The sequence below is a fragment of the Pongo pygmaeus genome, chromosome 1, assembly GCF_028885625.2.
Source record: "Pongo pygmaeus isolate AG05252 chromosome 1, NHGRI_mPonPyg2-v2.0_pri, whole genome shotgun sequence".
Classification (NCBI taxonomy): domain Eukaryota; kingdom Metazoa; phylum Chordata; class Mammalia; order Primates; family Hominidae; genus Pongo; species Pongo pygmaeus.
Window position 1 is genome coordinate 198,696,947 of NC_072373.2, and position 17,537 is coordinate 198,714,483.

Here is a 17,537-nt window from a genome sequence, read left to right on the forward strand (position 1 = left end):
CAAGCCCAACAAGTCGAGGCTCTCAAAGGAAGATCCCAAGGGCCATAAGTGGTAACAGGAGGAGGACGAAGGCTGTGACAGGTAACAGGACTGGATAAGACCCACAAGCCTGGGAAAAAAGGAGGAGGGAAACTTAAGGGTTGAGCAGTATTGTGTCTAGACCCCATGCCAGGCATTTCAAACACATCATTTGCTTCTCAGATCCCATTCAGTAGGTAGCAATTCTTTTTTTTTTTTTTTTTTTTTTTTTGAGATGGAGTCTCGCTTTGTGGTCCAGGCTGGAGTGCAATGGCGCGATCTCGGCTCACTGCAAGCTCCGCCTCCTGGGTTCATGCCATTCTCCTGCCTCAGCCTCCCGAGTAGCTGGGACTAGGGGCGCCCACCACCACGCCCGGCTAATTTTTTGTATTTTTAGTAGAGACGGGGTTTCACCATGTTAGCCAGGATGGTCTCGATCTCCTGACCTCGTGATCTGCCTACCTCAGCCTCCCAAAGTGCTAGGATTACAGGTGTGAGCCACTGCACCCAGCCAGTAGGTAGCAATTTTTATCCTACTTTGATGGAGTAAACAGGCCCTACAGCTCTTCTTAAAGCAAAAAGCAAAAAAAAAAAAAAAAAAAAAAAAAAAAAAAAAATTAAAACAAGCTCTGGAAATATGCAAATGATGAGCTGGGATTTGAATTCAGATCTGTTTGGCTTCAGCCCTGTAAGCTTTCCTATAAAATTCTGTGGCTCCCAAGTAGAAATCCTAGCAGACTGAGGGTATAGTGGTCTACGAACCTAACACTGGCTCCTCAGTCAGTGACTCAGGTTCTGTGCCTCCATTTATATATGATGAGGATGCCATCTGATTCCCTAATTCCCCACCCAAACTCCTCCCTTGTCAGCCCTGGACTCAGAGCATCCAATGTAAACACAGGGTGACAAACTCGTCGAGGCTGGCCTGTGACTTTTCCAGTTTTAGCACTTAAAGTCCCATACCCCAGAAACTCTCTCTTGGGTAAACCTAGATGATCTGTCATCCTAGATGAACCCCTCATGCAAACATAATGCTTTAATATTTCAAAGCACTTGTGGCTGTGAGAGGTACAAATAGGTCAAAAGAATAGGCCATGAAGTCTTTTTCTAACCATAGGCAAATTTTTTATCCTCCTTGAGTCTCAGTTTTTCTCATTTTCCTGGCACATACTAAGAAATCAGTAAATTATTAGCTGTTATTTACAGTAATCAACAATGAAGACAGAAACAGGCTCAGAGATTAAATAGCTTGCCAAGTATAAATCAACTGACTTTAAGGAATCCCTTTCCATTATGAATCCAAGCTCACTAGAATGCCCTAGGCACAGTTAAAATGCAGATAAGCTCTATTCTCTCCCTAAACTCAGTCCTTCCCCTTGTTCCTTTGTTAGGATAAATAACCAGAAGGCATTAGGGAAGAGTACAGTATCAGAGGTCCCTAGCCTCTCAGGAAGCTGAGTATAAATCAACCTAGAAATAGGCCAGAGGAAACCAGAAGCATATCAAAGGCTGACTTTCCAATCCTTCAAGAGAAAATGGCAGAACAAATAGCTGGCCTAGTATAGCTGGAAGGAAAGTGAGAGCTAGACAAGGGGGCTTTGGCTCTCTCCCAAAGCTGATAGAAGCTACCAGAGTGGGACCATTCATCACTTGACCAAACCTTTATTGAGGTCCTCAGGGGCAGATACTTGTTGGGGAGAAATATAGTACAGAGGTGGAACAGAAAAAGCCCTACCCTTTATGACCTTTTTGGACAAGGTAAGTAATAAACAATGAAGAGAAAAACAGGTTCAGATGTTAAATAACTTGCCCAAATTAATTCAATCTTCTCACTTGGCTTTCCTCAGCCTTTTATGGAGGGGTGGTGATCACCCTCCCTTGGGAGCCCTCTGGAAGGGTTCAAGGACTCACAGGCTGACACCCATAACACAGGTGTGGTAGTGGGGAAAACAGAAAATGGTGGTAGGGTGTTTCAGCCAATTCTATGGGAGGCTAAAGGGAAGCACACAGACTGGGAATGGCACAGTAGGAGTTGCCAGTTCATTCCCATCTAGGAGGCCATGCTAGGGATACCCTTTAGTCCCCTTCAACTCTTTAAATTCTTGAACAGTTTAATTGTTAGCACCACAGTCCCCTGCAGCCCTGAGGACTCCATTCTGGGCCTAAAGACTCTTAACGGATCCTGACTGGCTTTCTGTGGGTAAATCTGACAGATCAAGTGGAGTGAAAGAAAACTGCTGATCTCCTCTCCTGGGTTTCTCCGTGTTCAGCAAATGCCCTCAGGCCAGCCTTTATACAGCAGGTAGCCCTCCAGGTTTCAGGAGTCCTCTGATAGCTGCAAAGACACAAGGTGGAAAATTAAGAAAGCTCCCCTATTAGGGGGTTTCCCAGCCTCCCACCTGACCAGGCTGCTTCCCTCACAATTGCCCCATCCCACAGCACAACTCTACTTGTTTCATTCAGTACACAAGTTTCTTGGGTACACAGATGGGTAGAAAACAGAAGTCCACAGCCTATGAATTCTCTTTTTACTGTCTGTCAGGTAATGAAAATGCAGTCTCACACTCAATATCTCCTGTCCTTGGCCATACCTCAGCTGAGTGATCCAGGGAAGAATCAACAAAACCTTTGGGGGCCTATCCAAGCTTTGAAGCCTCTATAAACAAAGGGAAAAATGCTTTCTGCTGTTCTAGAAAAGTGAAAAAGATGAACAAAAATCTTTAAAGTCTTTTGAAGAATGGAAATCAGAAAATAGGCATCTTATTATCACTATTATTGGTAACTCAATGTTAGGCTCAAGGGGCGATGGATGTTATGAAGGATTCATCCCAGCACCAAATACTCAGGGTGGACTAGAGGAGACACATTTTAAATCTGCGGCACAGGGAAGGGGCTTGATCTCATGCTAAAACCTATAGCAATGCTCCTTCTTCTTTTTTTTTTTTTTAAAGAAAGAGTCTTGCTTTGTCACTCAGACTGGAGTACAGTGGCAACATCATGGCTCACTTCAGTCTTGATCTCCTGGGCTAAAGTGATCTCCAACCTCAGCCTCCAAGTACGATCACAGACACACACCAACATCCCTGGCTAATTTTTAAATTTTTGTCTCCATATGTTGCTCAGACTGGTCTCAAACTCCTGGGATCCTCTTAATGGCTTGCCAAACTGCTGGGATTATAGGTGTGAGCCACCATGCCTGGCCAGTGCTTCCCATCTTTTAAATGGCGCTACCATCTCCCTAGTTGTTCCAGTCAGTAACCTGGAGCCTTAATATGTTCATTCTATCAGCTAAAAGGTTTTTTTTTTTTTTTTTTCCTGAGACAGAGTCTCGCTCTGTCACTCAGGCTGGAGTGCAGGGACACAATCTTTTAGCTCCAGTACTGCAGCCTCTGCCTTCTGGGTTCCAGTGATTCTCCTCCCTCAGGCTCCCAAGTAGTTGGGATTACAGGCACACGCCACCATGCCCAGCTAATTTTTGTATTTTTAGTAGAGATGGGGTTTCACCATGATGGCCAGGCTGGTCTCAAACTCCTGACCTCAGGTGATCCGCCCACCTCGGTCTCCCAAAGCGCTAGGATTATTACAGGCATGAGCCACTGTGCCTGGCAAAGTTCTTGAATTCATTGACTTCTCTATGTTTGCAATATTACTCTACTATAGACCTTTTTTGTTGTTGAGACAGTCTCACTCTGTCACTCAGGCTGCAGTGCAGTGGCACGATCTCAATTCACTGCAACCTCTGCTTCCTGGGCTCAAGCGATCCTCCTGCCTCCACCTCCCGAGTAGCTGGGATTACAGGCATGTGCTACCGTGCTCGGCTAGACCTTTCTTACTTCTTGCCTAGACTAGCAAGTTTCTTAACAGGTCCCCATAACCATTCTCCACTCATCAGCAAGTTTAAAAATCAGACATTGAATAATTTCATTTTCCACACCCCCCTCCTCCCATTCAAGTTGTCTTCAGTGGGATGTTAGGACTGCCATGTGTTAAGGGACTCTCCTCATATTCTATTCCTTTCACCCACCCTGTGAATCGGAAACCAAAACTCTATGATAAACTTTGCTTTTTTAAGGTCAGCCAGGTGCAGTGGCTCACACCTGTAATCGCAGCACTTTGGGATGCCGAGGTGGGAGGAGTGCTTGAGGCCAGAAGTTCAAGACCAGCCTGGGCAACACAGTAATACCTTGTCTCTACAAAAAATTAAAAAATAAGCTGGGCGCGGTGGCCCATGCCTACAGTCCCAGCTACTCTGGAGGCTGAGGTGAGAGGATGGCTTGAGCCCAGGAGGTAGAAGCTGCAGTGAGCTATGATCACTGCAGTGAGACCCCATCTGTTTTGTTTTTTGTTTTTTGTTTGTTTTGTTTTTTTTTGAGACAGTTTCACTCTTATTGCCCAGTCTGGAGTACAGTGGTGTGATCTCAGCTCACTGCTACCTCCGCCTCCTAGGTTCAAGCAATTCTCCTGCCTCAGCCTCCTAAGTAGCTGGGATTACAGGCGCCCACCACCACACTCAGCTAATTTTTTGTATTTTTAGTAGAGGCGGGGTTTCACCATGTTGGCCAGGCTGCTCTTGAACTCCTGACCTTAGGTGATCCGCCCGCCTCGGCCTCCCAAAGTGCTGAGATTACAGGTGTGAGCCACCGCACCCGGCCCCCGAGACCCCATCTCTCTCTCTTTTATTTTTGAGATGGAGTCTCGTTCTGTTGCCCAGGCTGGAGTGCAGTGGCGCGATCTCAGCTCACTACAAGCTCCGCCTCCCGGGTTCACGCCATTCTCCTGCCTCAGCCTCCCGAGTAGCTGGGACTACAGGCACCCGCCACCATGCCCGGCTAATTTTTTGTATTTTTAGTAGAGACGGGGTTTCACTGTGTTAGCCAGGATGGTCTCAAACTCCTGACCTCGTGATCTGCCTGCCTCAGCCTCCCAAAGTGCTGGGATTACAGGCGTTAAGACACCATGCCCGGCTGACCTCATCTCTTAAAAAAAAAAAAAAAAAAAAAAAAAAAAAAGTCCAGCTAGGTGTGGTGGCTAACACCTGTAAATCCCAACACTTTGGGAGGTTAACACAGGAGGACCAATTTTGCCTAGGAGTTCGAAAACAGCCTGGGCAACAGATTGAGATCTTGTCTCTACAAAAAATAGAAAAAATTAGCCAACTGCCTACAGTCCCAGTTACTTGGGAGGCTGAGGTGGAAAGTCGAGGGTGTAATGAGCCATCATACTGATATGTGCTCCAGCCTGGATGACAGAACAAGACCCTGTCTCAAAAATAAAAATAAAAAAGGTCCAGATTCTTACCGTGGCTTCAACTTGCTTCAGTCCTATCCTCTGCCTATAATGTGCTGCTCTATGTCCTTTCCCCAAGCCCTCTGCCCAGCTAAGTCTTCCTTTAGATGTTAGCTTAAACATCATTTCCTCAAGGAAAACCACAGTATTAGGTTGTACACCCTCATTGCACCCTGTTCTTTTCTTTGTAGAACTTCACACAATTGAAATTATTTGTTATTTATGAGATTATCTGTTTAGTGTCTGTTTCCACAAATAGACTATAAGCTCCATGAAGCCAGGGACCATTTTATATTGTTCACCGGCCACCGGATCCCCAGCGTCTAGCACATAGTAGGTGTTCTAATGTATAACAGTGAATGTATTTTTAAAAAGAATGAAAGGAGACATTTGTACTGATTTCTAGAGAGAAGCTTAAAAAGAATCACATCAGAGCATAAGATATTTCTCTTTCTCAAAGGCAGATGCAGAATTTGTTTGCTACATTCCAACCCCAGAGAGCCTGAGACCTGAGGAGCAACCATCTTATACCTAAAGCTAGGCCATGAATAGGAACCATGAAGGCTGCTGGAGTTAGGAGACCCCTGGGAATAATTAGCCCTGTATCTGAACCCAAACTCTTCTATCTCAAGTTTTCACACACATCACAGTGCTTAGAAGAAAGAGACTGGCTACCCTGAGGTGGGCACCAGAGGTTGACAAGGGAACAGCCAATTCAGGCATCTTAATGCAATATTAAGATCAGAAATAGTACCCAAATTTCTGGCAAGGTGCCCTATTTAGCTGATTAATCTGGGCTGATAAACTGGCTGTGCCTCACACCCTATCTAGAAACATCTCGACTAAGCTGTCTTTTTTAAGGAGTCCCTGGACAACCCTCCCCCACCCCCAATTTGCCCTGAAAGTGACAAGGCCTCCTTGAAGCAAGAAGCTCCCCAAGGTCTAAGGATGGGGTTAGCTTGTGTACATGAGACCTCCTATCGGCCCATTCCCTGCCTGAGATGCAAAGACAATCAACACAGTACCAGCTAGGAATGAGAAGTACAGTCACTGGTGAGAGGCTAGTGAATCTGTGATCAAGGAATGCCAAGAAGCTAAACCTTAGCAGCACGGCTATGAAATTCACATCCCTTCCAGATACACGTCTCTCTCCTTTTAGAAGAGAGAGCTGTATACGAAAGCAAAAAGTACATTCAAAACAAACAAACAAAAAAACAGAGAGCACTGCAGTTTGCAGAACACTAGATGAGACTGCATCCTCAGCTTCAGAGCCAGAATAGACAATTGAGTAGAAGACCTCCAGCCCTGGGACTGGAAAATGGATTCTAGAGGTCCGTGAACATTCTTCCCCATTACCTCCCAAAAAGGGTTGAGTCTCCTGCTTGAATGCAGCCTCCTTAGGAGCTGAGAGCAGCAATCAGGCTACAACAGGACTAGGGTGCAGTGCCCCCACAGGCTTGTGCTCCTAAGGGGCCTTGAAGAGCCAGACCTATTTTCTAGGCCAGGAAACAAAAGAACGGGTAGTTAAGGCAGTGTTGTGCACTTCCTCCCCTCCCCCTAAGCAGCTGCTGTCTCAGACAGCTGTTTCCAGCCTGTCTGCTCGATGCTATTAAATATTCATCAGATGCTTGCTAGCTTTAAACATGCAATGACTATTAATCTGGGGAGCAGGAGGTACATGTGGGTCTGAAGAGAAAAGGGGAGGGCTCATAAGGATCCAACTCTTCTTTTTTTGGAGACGGAGTCTTATTCTTGTCGCCCAGGCTGGAGTGCAATTGTACGATCGCGGCTCACTGCAACCTCCGCCTCCCAGGTTCAAGCAATTCCCCTGCCTCAGCCTCCCAAGTAGCTGGGATTACAGATGCGCGCCACCACGTCCGGCTAATTTTTGTATTTTTAGTAGAGGCAGGGTTTCACCATGTTGGCCAGGCTGGTCTCAAACTCCTGACCTCATGATCCGCCCGCCTTGGCTTCCCAAAGTGCTGGGATTACAGGCGTGAGCCACCGCACCCGGCCCAGGATCCAAGTTTTTAAACTTCAGGAATCTGGAAACCAAGCCAGGGGTACCAGTCATATATACCAAAGTCAGGAACTACTTCAGTGTAAGCTGATCATGTGGCCACCCTAGGTACAGAGGAGACCAGCAGGCAGCTAAGAAAGACTTCAGTCTAAACTCCATCTCTTGGACTCTGTGGTTATCCTAACTTCTAGACATACATTTCTCACTCTGTATACCACGGATAATCATTGCTTCACAGGGTTTGTGAGAATTAAATGAGATACTGTATAATTCTAGGGTGTCCAAACTTTTGGCTTCCCTAGGCCACATTGGAATAACTGTCTTGGGGCACACATAAAATACACTAACGACAGCCGATGAGCTTAAAAAAAAAAATCGCAGAAAAATCTCATAATGTTTTAAGAAAGTTTATGAATTTGTGTTAGGCTACATTCAAAGCCGTCCCGGGCCATAGGCTGGACAAGCTTGCTGTATATGATACTCTCGGCACAGAATTAGAACGTAATTAAGAGCTTAAAATGGAGGCAGAGACCTCATGCATTGAGGACTTCTAGTGGTGAGCAAAGCCTTGCTTAACAATCCGTTAAGAGCAAAGTTTCTATTAGTGGACACTCAAGAGTTCTGGTTTCCATTTCGCAGGGTGGGTGAAAGGAATACAACACGAGGAGATTCCCATAACATAGGGCAGTCCAGACATCTCATCCTCAAACAACCCAAATACCAGACAGGAGAGATGAGTCTCCTTTCTGAAAAAGGCAGGAATTAAAAGGCCTTCAGGCAGGAGGACAACAAGGGGGAGAATATCCCCTTCACTCTCCCACAAAGGAGTAGCGCCACTTTATAGAAGGCTTCCTTCCCTTATTTTCCCTGCCTTGCCGGTACACTGGTAAACAGATGTGATGTAAGTCACTCTCATGCTTAAGGCATTAAATAGCTCAAACTTTAGAATAAAGTCCAAACCCCTTGACTAATACGTAGCTTCCAAAATCAGCACTAACTTATTCTTCCAATCTCTACTTATAGCTAATATTTGAGTGCTTACTGTGTCTCATGTTAAATGTTTTTTTTTGAGATGGAGTTTTGCTTTTGTTGTGTGCAATGGCGCGATCTTGGCTCACTGCAACCTCCGCCTCCTGGGTACAAGCGATTCTCCTGCCTCAGCCTCCCGAGTAGCTGGGATTACAGGCATGCGCCACCATGCCCGGCTAATTTTTTGTATTTTTATTTTATTTTATTATTATTATTATTTTTATTAAGTATTTATCGATCATTCTTGGGTGTTTCTCGTAGAGGGGGATATGGCAGGGTCATTGGATAATAGTAGAGAGAAGGTCAGGAGATAAACACATGAACAAAGGTCTCTGGTTTTCCTAGGCAGAGGTCCCTGCGGCCTTCTGCAGTGTTTGTGTCCCTGGGTACTTGAGATTAGGGAGTGGTGATGACTCTTAAAGAGCATGCTGCCTTCAAGCATCTGTTTAACAAAGCACATCTTGCACAGCCCTTAATCCATTTAACCCTGAGTTGACACAGCACATGTTTCAGAGACCACGGGGCTGGGGGAAAGGCCATAGATCAACAGCATCCCAAGGCAGAAGAATTTCTCCTCCCAGACAGGGCGGCCGGGCAGAGGCGCTCCTCACTTCCCAGACGGGGCGGCCGGGCAGAGGCGCTCCTCACTTCCCAGATGGGGCGGCCGGGCAGAGGCGCTCCTCACTTCCCAGACGGGGCGGCCGGGCAGAGGCGTTCCTCACTTCCCAGACGGGGCGGCCGGGCAGAGGCACTCCTCACCTCCCAGACGGGGCGGCCGGGCAGAGGCGCTCCTCACTTCCTCCCAGATGGGGCGGCAGCCAGGCAGAGGCGCTCCTCACTTCCCAGACGGGGGGGCCGGGCAGAGGCGCTCCTCACTTCCCAGATGGGGCGGCCGGGCAGAGGCGCTCCTCACTTCCTCCCAGATGGGGTGGCAGCCAGGCAGAGGCGCTCCTCACTTCCCAGATGGGGCGGCCGGGCAGAGGCGCTCCTCACTTCCTCCCAGACGGGGCGGCCGGGCAGAGGCGCTCCTCACCTCCCAGACGGGGCGGCCAGGCAGAGGCGCTCCTCACCTCCCAGACGGGGCGGCCGGGCAGAGGCACTCCTCACTTCCCAGACGATGGGCGACCGGGCAGAGGCGCTCCTCACTTCCCAGACGGGGCGGCCAGGCAGAAGTGCTCCTCACTTCCCAGACGAGGTGGCGGCCGGGCAGAGGCGCTCCTCACCTCCCAGACGGGGCGGCCGGGCAGAGGCGCTCCTCACTTCCCAGATGGGGCGGCCGGGCAGAGGCGCTCCTCACTTCCTCCCAGACGGGGTGGTGGCCAGGCAGAGGCGCTCCTCACCTCCCAGACGGGGTGGCCGGGCAGAGGTGCTCCTCACTTCCTTCCCAGACGGGGAGGCGGCCAGGCAGAGGTGCTCCTCACTTCCTTCCCAGACGGGGAGGCGGCCGGGCAGAGGCACTCCTCACCTCCCAGACGGGGCGGCCGAGTTTTTTGTGTATTTAGTAGAGACGGGGCTTCTCTATGTTGGTCAGGCTGGTCTCGAACTCCTGACTTCAAGTGATCCGCCCACCTCGGCCTCCCAAAGTGCTAGGATTATACATGTGAGCCACTGCGCCCGGCCTGTTGAATGTTTTATATGCATTAGCTCACTCGATCTTCCCAACAGTGTTGCGAAGTAAATGATATTATCCCCATTTTACAAATGATGAAATTGAGACTTGAAACTGAGGCAGAATTTGAAAGTAGTCTGCTTACACAGGGTATGGTGGCTCATACCTGTAATCCTTACCACTCTGGGAAGGTGCTTGAGGCCAGGAGTTTGAGTCCAGCTTGGGCAACATAGAGACTTGTTTCTATAAAAAAATAAAGTCAAGTGGGCATGGTGGCCCATGCCTGTAGTCCTAGCTACTTGGGAGGCTGAGGCAGGAGGACAGCTTGAGCCCAGGAGTGCAAGGCTGCAGCGAGCTGTGATCACACCACTGCACTCCAGCCTGGGTGGCAAAGCAAGACCCCACCTGTAATTAATTAATTAATTAAATTAGTCTGCTTAAAGCTATAATAAAGTGTTATTATGCTAAGCTATCCATTTGTCTGCCTGGCAAATTTTGGTTATCCTTTAAGATGTAACTTAAATGCTATCACCTTTCTCTAGCACTCCCTAAGCCTTTCTCAGGCAGCTCCTCCAGGCTCCCTGGTATTCAATTCTGCAAGAGAACATGATGATACACTATTGCAACTATTTTTTAATTTATTATTTTATAGATATATTATTATTTTTTGAGACAGAGTCTCGCTGTCACTCAAGCTGGAGTATAGTGTCATGATCATGACTCACTGCAGCCTTGACCTCCTGGGCTCAAGAGATCTTCCTGACTCAGCCTTTTAAGTAGCTGGGACTACAGACGTGCACCACCACATCTAGCTTTTTATTTTTATTTTTTTGTAGAGATGGGAGTCTCACTATGTTGCCCAGGCTAGTCCTGAACTCCTGGACTCAAGCGATACTCCTGCCTTGGGGTTACGGGGTGAACCACCAGGCCTGGCCTGTTTAAAATTTTCTGGCCTCAGTTTCATCATGTGTAAAAATGGGATAATAACATCTACCTCACTGGTGGAAAAAACTACATGGCACAGAGTAAATAGTCAATACATGTTTGAATTCACAAAATGCGTAATAACATGACTTTTTTTCAGGATGCATCTTGTATTTGATGTGAAAAGAAACCACTCAGCTGGGCGCAGTGGCTCACACCTGTAATCCCAGCACTTTGGGAGGCTGAGACGGGTGGATCACGAGGTCAGGAGATCGAGACCATCCTGGCTAACACGGTGAAACCCTGTCTCTACTAAAAATACAAAAAATTAGCCGGGCGTGGTGGCGGGCGCCTGTAGTCCCAGCTACTCAGGGGGCTGAGGCAGGAGAATGGTGTGAACCTGGGAGGCGGAGCTTGCAGCGAGCAGAGATCGCTCCACTGCACTCCAGCCTGGGCGACAGAGTGAGACTCCGTCTCAAAAAAAAAAAGAAACCACTATGTCAGCTTAATTGGCAGCTTTTTTTCTTTCTTTTCTTTCCTTCTTTCTTTCTTTCCTTTCTTTCTTTATAGCACTTAAAGACACACTTACAATAAGCAGTCTCTTAGGGTCAATGAAATTTGGAATTACAGAAGCAGCAAGCTTTCAGCACAGAGAATGGACTTTGCTGTACAAAAATGTTGATATGCACCCTGTCCTAAAGTGCTACGCAACCATGGTAAATTACCTCACCTCTTCTACTATCAGTTGCCTAATCTATAAAAATAGGGACACACAGTAGGCATTCAAATTGAGCTCTTCTTCTTTAGCCAAGCAAAGCTGCCTATTTTCCCTATCTCACTTTCTTCTTCTTTTAAATGTGGTCAAGATCAGTGGATGGCATAGACTGAGAATAAAATGAGGGAAAAAAATGAAAATGATTACTTACTAGTAGTACTGCCAGCAAACAGCAGCCTCTGTAGGGTCATACACAGTACAGGAACATATCGAGAAGACAGTGAGCCCATGTGTTGCCTAATACACTCTAATCCACATCTTTGGTGGCCACAAAGTCCTAGCAGGTGTTAATGTATCTCTAACTTCATTCTTAGCCTGGGACAGGAGGTGCGATTTGGTGGAAGAGAGTATAAAGGTGGCACAAACCCTAAGCCTGTATCCATAGGTAAGGAAGGGTCAGAGTATTCCCTCCATAGTAACTGTCACTGCCAAGTGTCCACCCTGGAGACTCTATGGAAACTGTGGTGGGGGAAGAGAGGGCTAGGAAGGGAGGAAGTTGATGGTGGGAGATGGACATGCTGGAGCGCAGCCTCTGAACCTCTGGAAAACCACCTATGACCAGCCATGGCAGCTGGAACAGCCTCATTCCCACTTTAGCAGCCTGCAGTATAATACAGAAATAAAGGCATGCTTTGTAGTCACCCATACTTGGGATCAAATCCTAGCTCTAACACTTACAAACTCTCAGTGATGTAAAAATAATCTGATCAGCTATTATGTATTATTGAACAGCTACTGCCAGAAATTGTATCAATAACTTTAGGTAATAACTACTTCAAAAGGCAGTAGACCTACATACATCTGTGGTTAACTGTTTTTGATAAGGGCGACAAGACCATTCAATGAAGAAAGAATAGTCTTTTCAACAAATGGTACCAGGACAATGGGATATCCACATGTAAAAGAATGAATTTGGGCCGAGCACAGTGGCTCACGCCTGTAATCCCAGCACTTTGGAGGGCTGAGGCGGGCGGATCACCTGAGGTCAGGAGTTCGAGACCAGCCTGGTCAACATGGCAAAACCCCGTCTCTACTAAAAATACAAAAATTAGCTGGGCATGGCTGGGCATGGTGGTGGGCGCCTGTAATCCCAGCTACTTGGGACGCTGAGGCAGGGAGAATTGCTTGAACCTGGGAGGCAGAGGTTGCAATGAGCCAAGATTGAGCCACTGCACTCCAGCCTGGGTGACAGAGTGAGACTCTGTCTCAAAAAAAAAGAATTTGAACCCCCACCCTAGGCCACACACACAAAAGTTAACATAAAATGAATCATAGACATAAGTGCAAGAATTAAAGCTGGGTGTGGTGGCTCACACCTGTAATCTTAGCACTTTGGGAGGCCGAGGTGGGTGGACTGCCTGAGCTTAGGGGTTCAAGACCAGCCTGGCCTGGCCAACATGGTGAAACCTTGCCTCTACTAAAAAATACAAAAAATTAGCCAGGCATGGTGGCGCGCACCTGTATAACTGTATTACCAGCTACTTGGGAGGGTGAAGCATGAGAACTGCTTGAACCCGGGAGCTGGAGGCTGCAGTGAACTGAGATCACACCACTGCACTCCAGCCTGGGGGACAGAGTCAGACTCTGTCTCCAAAAAACAAACAAACAAAAAGAACTAAAACTAAAAAACTGAGAAAGAAACAAACAGGTATAATCCTGATCTTGAATGAGACAACAGTTTATTACCTATGACAAAAAAGAAAAAAACAGATAAACTGGACTTCATCAAAATGGAAAATTTTGGTGATTTAAAGAAAGTAAAAAGACAACCCACTGAATGGGAGAAAATATTTGCAAATCATACATCTGACAAGGGTTTAGCGTCCAGAATATATAAAGAACTTACAACTCACTAAAAGACAAATTATCCCATTTAAAAGTGGGCAAAGTATTTAGATAGACATTTTTCCACAGAAGATACATAATTGGCTAACAAGCACATGAAAATATGCTCAATGACATTAGTCATTAGGGAAATGCAAATCAAAACCACAGGGAGGTACCACTTCACACCCACTAAAGATAGCTATAATAAAATAAATGTTGGTGAGGATATGGAGCATTTGGAACCCTCATACATTGCTGGTAGGAATGGTACAGGCTCTGCAAAAAACAATTTGGCAGTTCCTAAAAAAATTAAACAGACCGGGCGTGGTGGCTCATGCCTGTAATCCCAGCACTTTGGGAGGCTGAGGCAGGTGGATCATGAGGTCAGGAGATCGAGACCATCCTGGCTAACACAGTGAAACCCCGTCTCTACTAAAAATACAAAAAATTAGCCAGGTGTGGTGGCACGTGCCTATATTCCCAGCTGCTTGGGAGGCTGAGGCAGGAGAATCACTTGAACCCGGGAGGCGGAGGTTGCAGTGAGCTGAGATCACGCCCTGCACTCCAGCCTGGGCGACAGAGCGAGACTCTGTCTTAAAAAAAAAAAAAAAAAAAAATTAAACAGAGTCACCGTATGACCCAGAACCCAGAAATTCTTCTAGGTATATACCCAAGAAACTGAAAACATGTCCACACAAAAACTTATATACAAATGTTCAAAGCAGTATTATTCATAATAGCCAAAAAGTAGAAACAATCCAAATGCCTGTCAATGGATCAATGAATAAATGAAACGTAGTATATGCATACAGTGAAATCGCATTTAACAGTAAAAAAAAGAACAAAGTACTGATACATGCTACAACATGGATGAACCTTGAAAACATCCTAAGTGAAAGGAGGCCAGTCGGCTGAGCGTGATGGCTCACATCTGTAATCCCAAACTTTGGGAGGCCAAGGTAGGCGGATCACCTGAAGTCATGAGTTCGAGACCAGCCTGGCCGACACAGTGATACCCCACCTCTACCAAAAATACAAAAATTAGCCGGGCATGGAGGCGCATGCCTATAATCCCAGCTACTCAGGAAGGCAGGAGAATTGCTTGAACCTGGGAGGCAGAGGTTGCAGTTGCAGTGAGCTGAGATCGCACCACTGCACTCCAGCCAGAGTCCGTCTCAAAAAAAAAAAAAAAAACAACAACAACAACAAAAAAAAAACAAAAACAAAAAGGAAGCCAGGCACAGAAGACCACTTTCTGTATGATTTCATACAAATGAAATCATACAGTAAGTGGTCTTCTGTAACTGGCTAAACCCTTGGACTTAGCCTTCTGGAGGCTAAACCCTTGTCATCTTTAGTGCATGTCCACAACAGGCAAGTCTATAGAGACAGAAAGGCTACTACTCTTAGTAGCCTACGGCTGGAGGGGATAAATAGATTGCTGGAAGACAGACAAAAGGCATGGGGTTTCTTTTTGGGATGATAAAGACATTTTAAATGGGCCCTAGTGATGACTGAACAACTCTGTGTATATACTAAAAACCACTGAATTGTACACTTTAAGTGAGAGAACAGTATGGTATGTGAATTATATCTCAATAAAGTTGTTATTTTAAAATTCCACCAAAACTCTAGACTTCTTTGCCACTAGGACAGTAATGTCTGTCCAAAAAGAATCACTTAAAAATGCTAACAAGACCTTTAATTTATACTAACAGAAGCTAACCACAGGCTGCAAACTGGTAGGCTAAAGGCCACATCTGGCAGGCAGCAAATGTATTTTATTGGGACCAATAGTATTTTAAAAACTTTCTACCCAGGCTGGAGTGCAGTGTTGTGATCATAGCATACTGTAACCTCGAACTCCTCAAGTGATCCTCCTTCCCCTGCCTCCTGAGTAGCTAGGACAAGAGGTGCAAGCCATCATGCCCAGCTAATGCCCAGCTAACTTTTTGTAGAGACAGAGTCTGCTATGTTGTCTAGGTTCGTCTTTAACTCCTGGCCTCAAGTGATCCTCCCAACTCAGCCTCCCCAGGTGTTGGGATTACAGGCATGAGCTGCCGTGCGCAGCCAAGAAAATTTTTACAGATGGGAAAGACACAGTAATGAAAATGATCTTCAAATACCTGAAAGGATATTGCTTCAGGGGTCTAAAGCAGATTCAGTTTAAATTACTGAGGTACAGGTCTCATTCAAAATGAGAGATAAAATACTTAGAGCCGTCTCTAATGAAATGGGCTGCTTTTGGAAGTAATGTTTCCTATGACTAGTATGAAGTACTATGTTACATGCTATAACCTGGATGAACCAAGCACTATGCAAAGTCAAAGAAGCCAATTCCAAAAAGCATATATTATATGATTCCATTTATATGGAATGTTCAGAATAGGCAAACCCACAGAAAGAGTAGTGGCTGCCAACAGCTGGGGAGAGAGGGGAGTTGGGAGTGACTATTAGCAGATATAAGATTTCTTTTTAGAGTGATGGAAATATTCTGGAATTAAATAGTGGAAATGGTTGCACAGTATAAATATACTAAAAACTACTGCATTGTACACTTTAAAATTGTAAATTTTATGCTATGTGAATTTTTCCTCAAAACAGAAACAAAGGTAGAAAGGGACCAAATGAGATACTAACTCTGTTAGGATATTATGATGCATACAGTGATAAATGTCAGGTATTATCATCAACTTCATTTGATGATAAATGAGGCACTGAAAGGGTTTTGTTTCTGACTAAGGTGACAAAGGCTCACATGAAGCAGAGACAGGACAGATACCCAATCTTGCCTGTCTCTAAAGCTTACAGAATTGTAATAAAAGTTCACAGGTTGGCCAGGCACAGTGGCTCACACCTGTGATCCTAGCATTTTGGGAGGCTGAGGTGGGCGGATCACTTGAAGCCAGGAGTTCAAGACTAGCCTGGCCAACATGGTGAAACTACATCTCTAGTAAAAATACAAAAATTATCCAGGCGTGGTGGTGTGTGCCTATAATCCCAGCTACTCAGGAGGCTGAGGCAGGGGAATCGCTTGAACCCAGGAGGCAGAGGTTGCAGTAAGCTGAAATCACACCACTGCACTCCAGTCTGGGCAACAGAGTGAGACTCCACCTTAAAATAAATAAATAAAGTTCACAGGTAGTGAGTGATAGAAGTTTACAGAAAACACTTGGATCAATGGGCGAAGCTACATGTCCAGAACAGGCAGAACACCAGCAGGCCTAGGTCCACAAACAGAACCTGCCTTTCCAGGCACAGTTCACAGTCCAAATGAAAGGTTTCTCCAAACTTCTAATCCATTTTTCTTCTTCAGACTACCCTAGGAAGAGTTGAGACTAAATTCTCTGCATTCAGGGATTCCCCCCGCTAAATTTCCTAGCCATTCATGTGACCAGCATCAAACTTAGGACTTGCCAGGTGCCCAGAATCTTGTTCATCAGTACATATGCCCCTCCTTACAGCTTCCAGATCTCTCAGAGGCTGAGAGGCAGGCTTGGAAGAAAAAAAAATTCCAAGAAGCCAAATTTCACTGTGAAAGGTTACTATGTGCCTCGGGCTTACCTAGTTAGGTCTTTCTCCTCAGTGTCATCCTAATCCTAACACCTTAGAGCAGAGAAAAAAATCAGCCAGTTAGTTGCTTAATGGCTTCAATTAACAGGAAAGCTCACTGTTGTCACAGCCCCCAACTACACAAACCAGGGAGTCAAACTCCATGTCCTTTCTTCTATATCACAATTATCCCTATGAAGGATCTCCTAAGTATAAGAAATACCCTTTCCCAGCCGGGTGTGGTGGCTCATGCCTGTAATCCCAGCACTTTGGGAGGCCGAGGCAGGTGGATCACCTGAGGTCAGGAGTTCAAGACCAGCCTGACCAATAAGGTGAAACCTCGTCTCTACTAAAAAATACAAAGATTAGCCGGGAGTGGTGGCAGGTGCCTGTAGTCCCAGGTACTCAGGAGGCTAAGACAGGAGAATTGCTTGAACCCAGAGGCGGAGGTTGCAGTGACCTGAGATTGCGCCACTGCAGCCCAGCCTGGGCAATGG

General features: G+C 46.1%; 1 protein-coding gene across 3 annotated transcripts in view; it reads right to left on the bottom strand.

The window, feature by feature from the left end:
- Positions 1-1,660: 1,660 nt before the first annotated feature.
- Positions 1,661-17,537, bottom strand: part of KHDRBS1 (KH RNA binding domain containing, signal transduction associated 1) — a 48,579-nt gene continuing 32,702 nt past the window's right edge. Inside the window, exons 11-13 of one of the 3 annotated variants that reach the window (XR_010126773.1) lie at positions 10,129-10,205; positions 9,113-9,972; positions 1,661-2,353 (exon numbers count right to left, since the gene is read on the bottom strand). The gene's annotated coding sequence lies outside the window, so the exon portion shown is untranslated. Of the gene's footprint in view, positions 2,354-9,112; positions 9,973-10,128; positions 10,206-17,052; positions 17,095-17,537 lie in introns of all 3 variants that reach the window. The other 2 variants (XR_008495853.2, XR_008495850.2) reach the window with 2 other exon arrangements.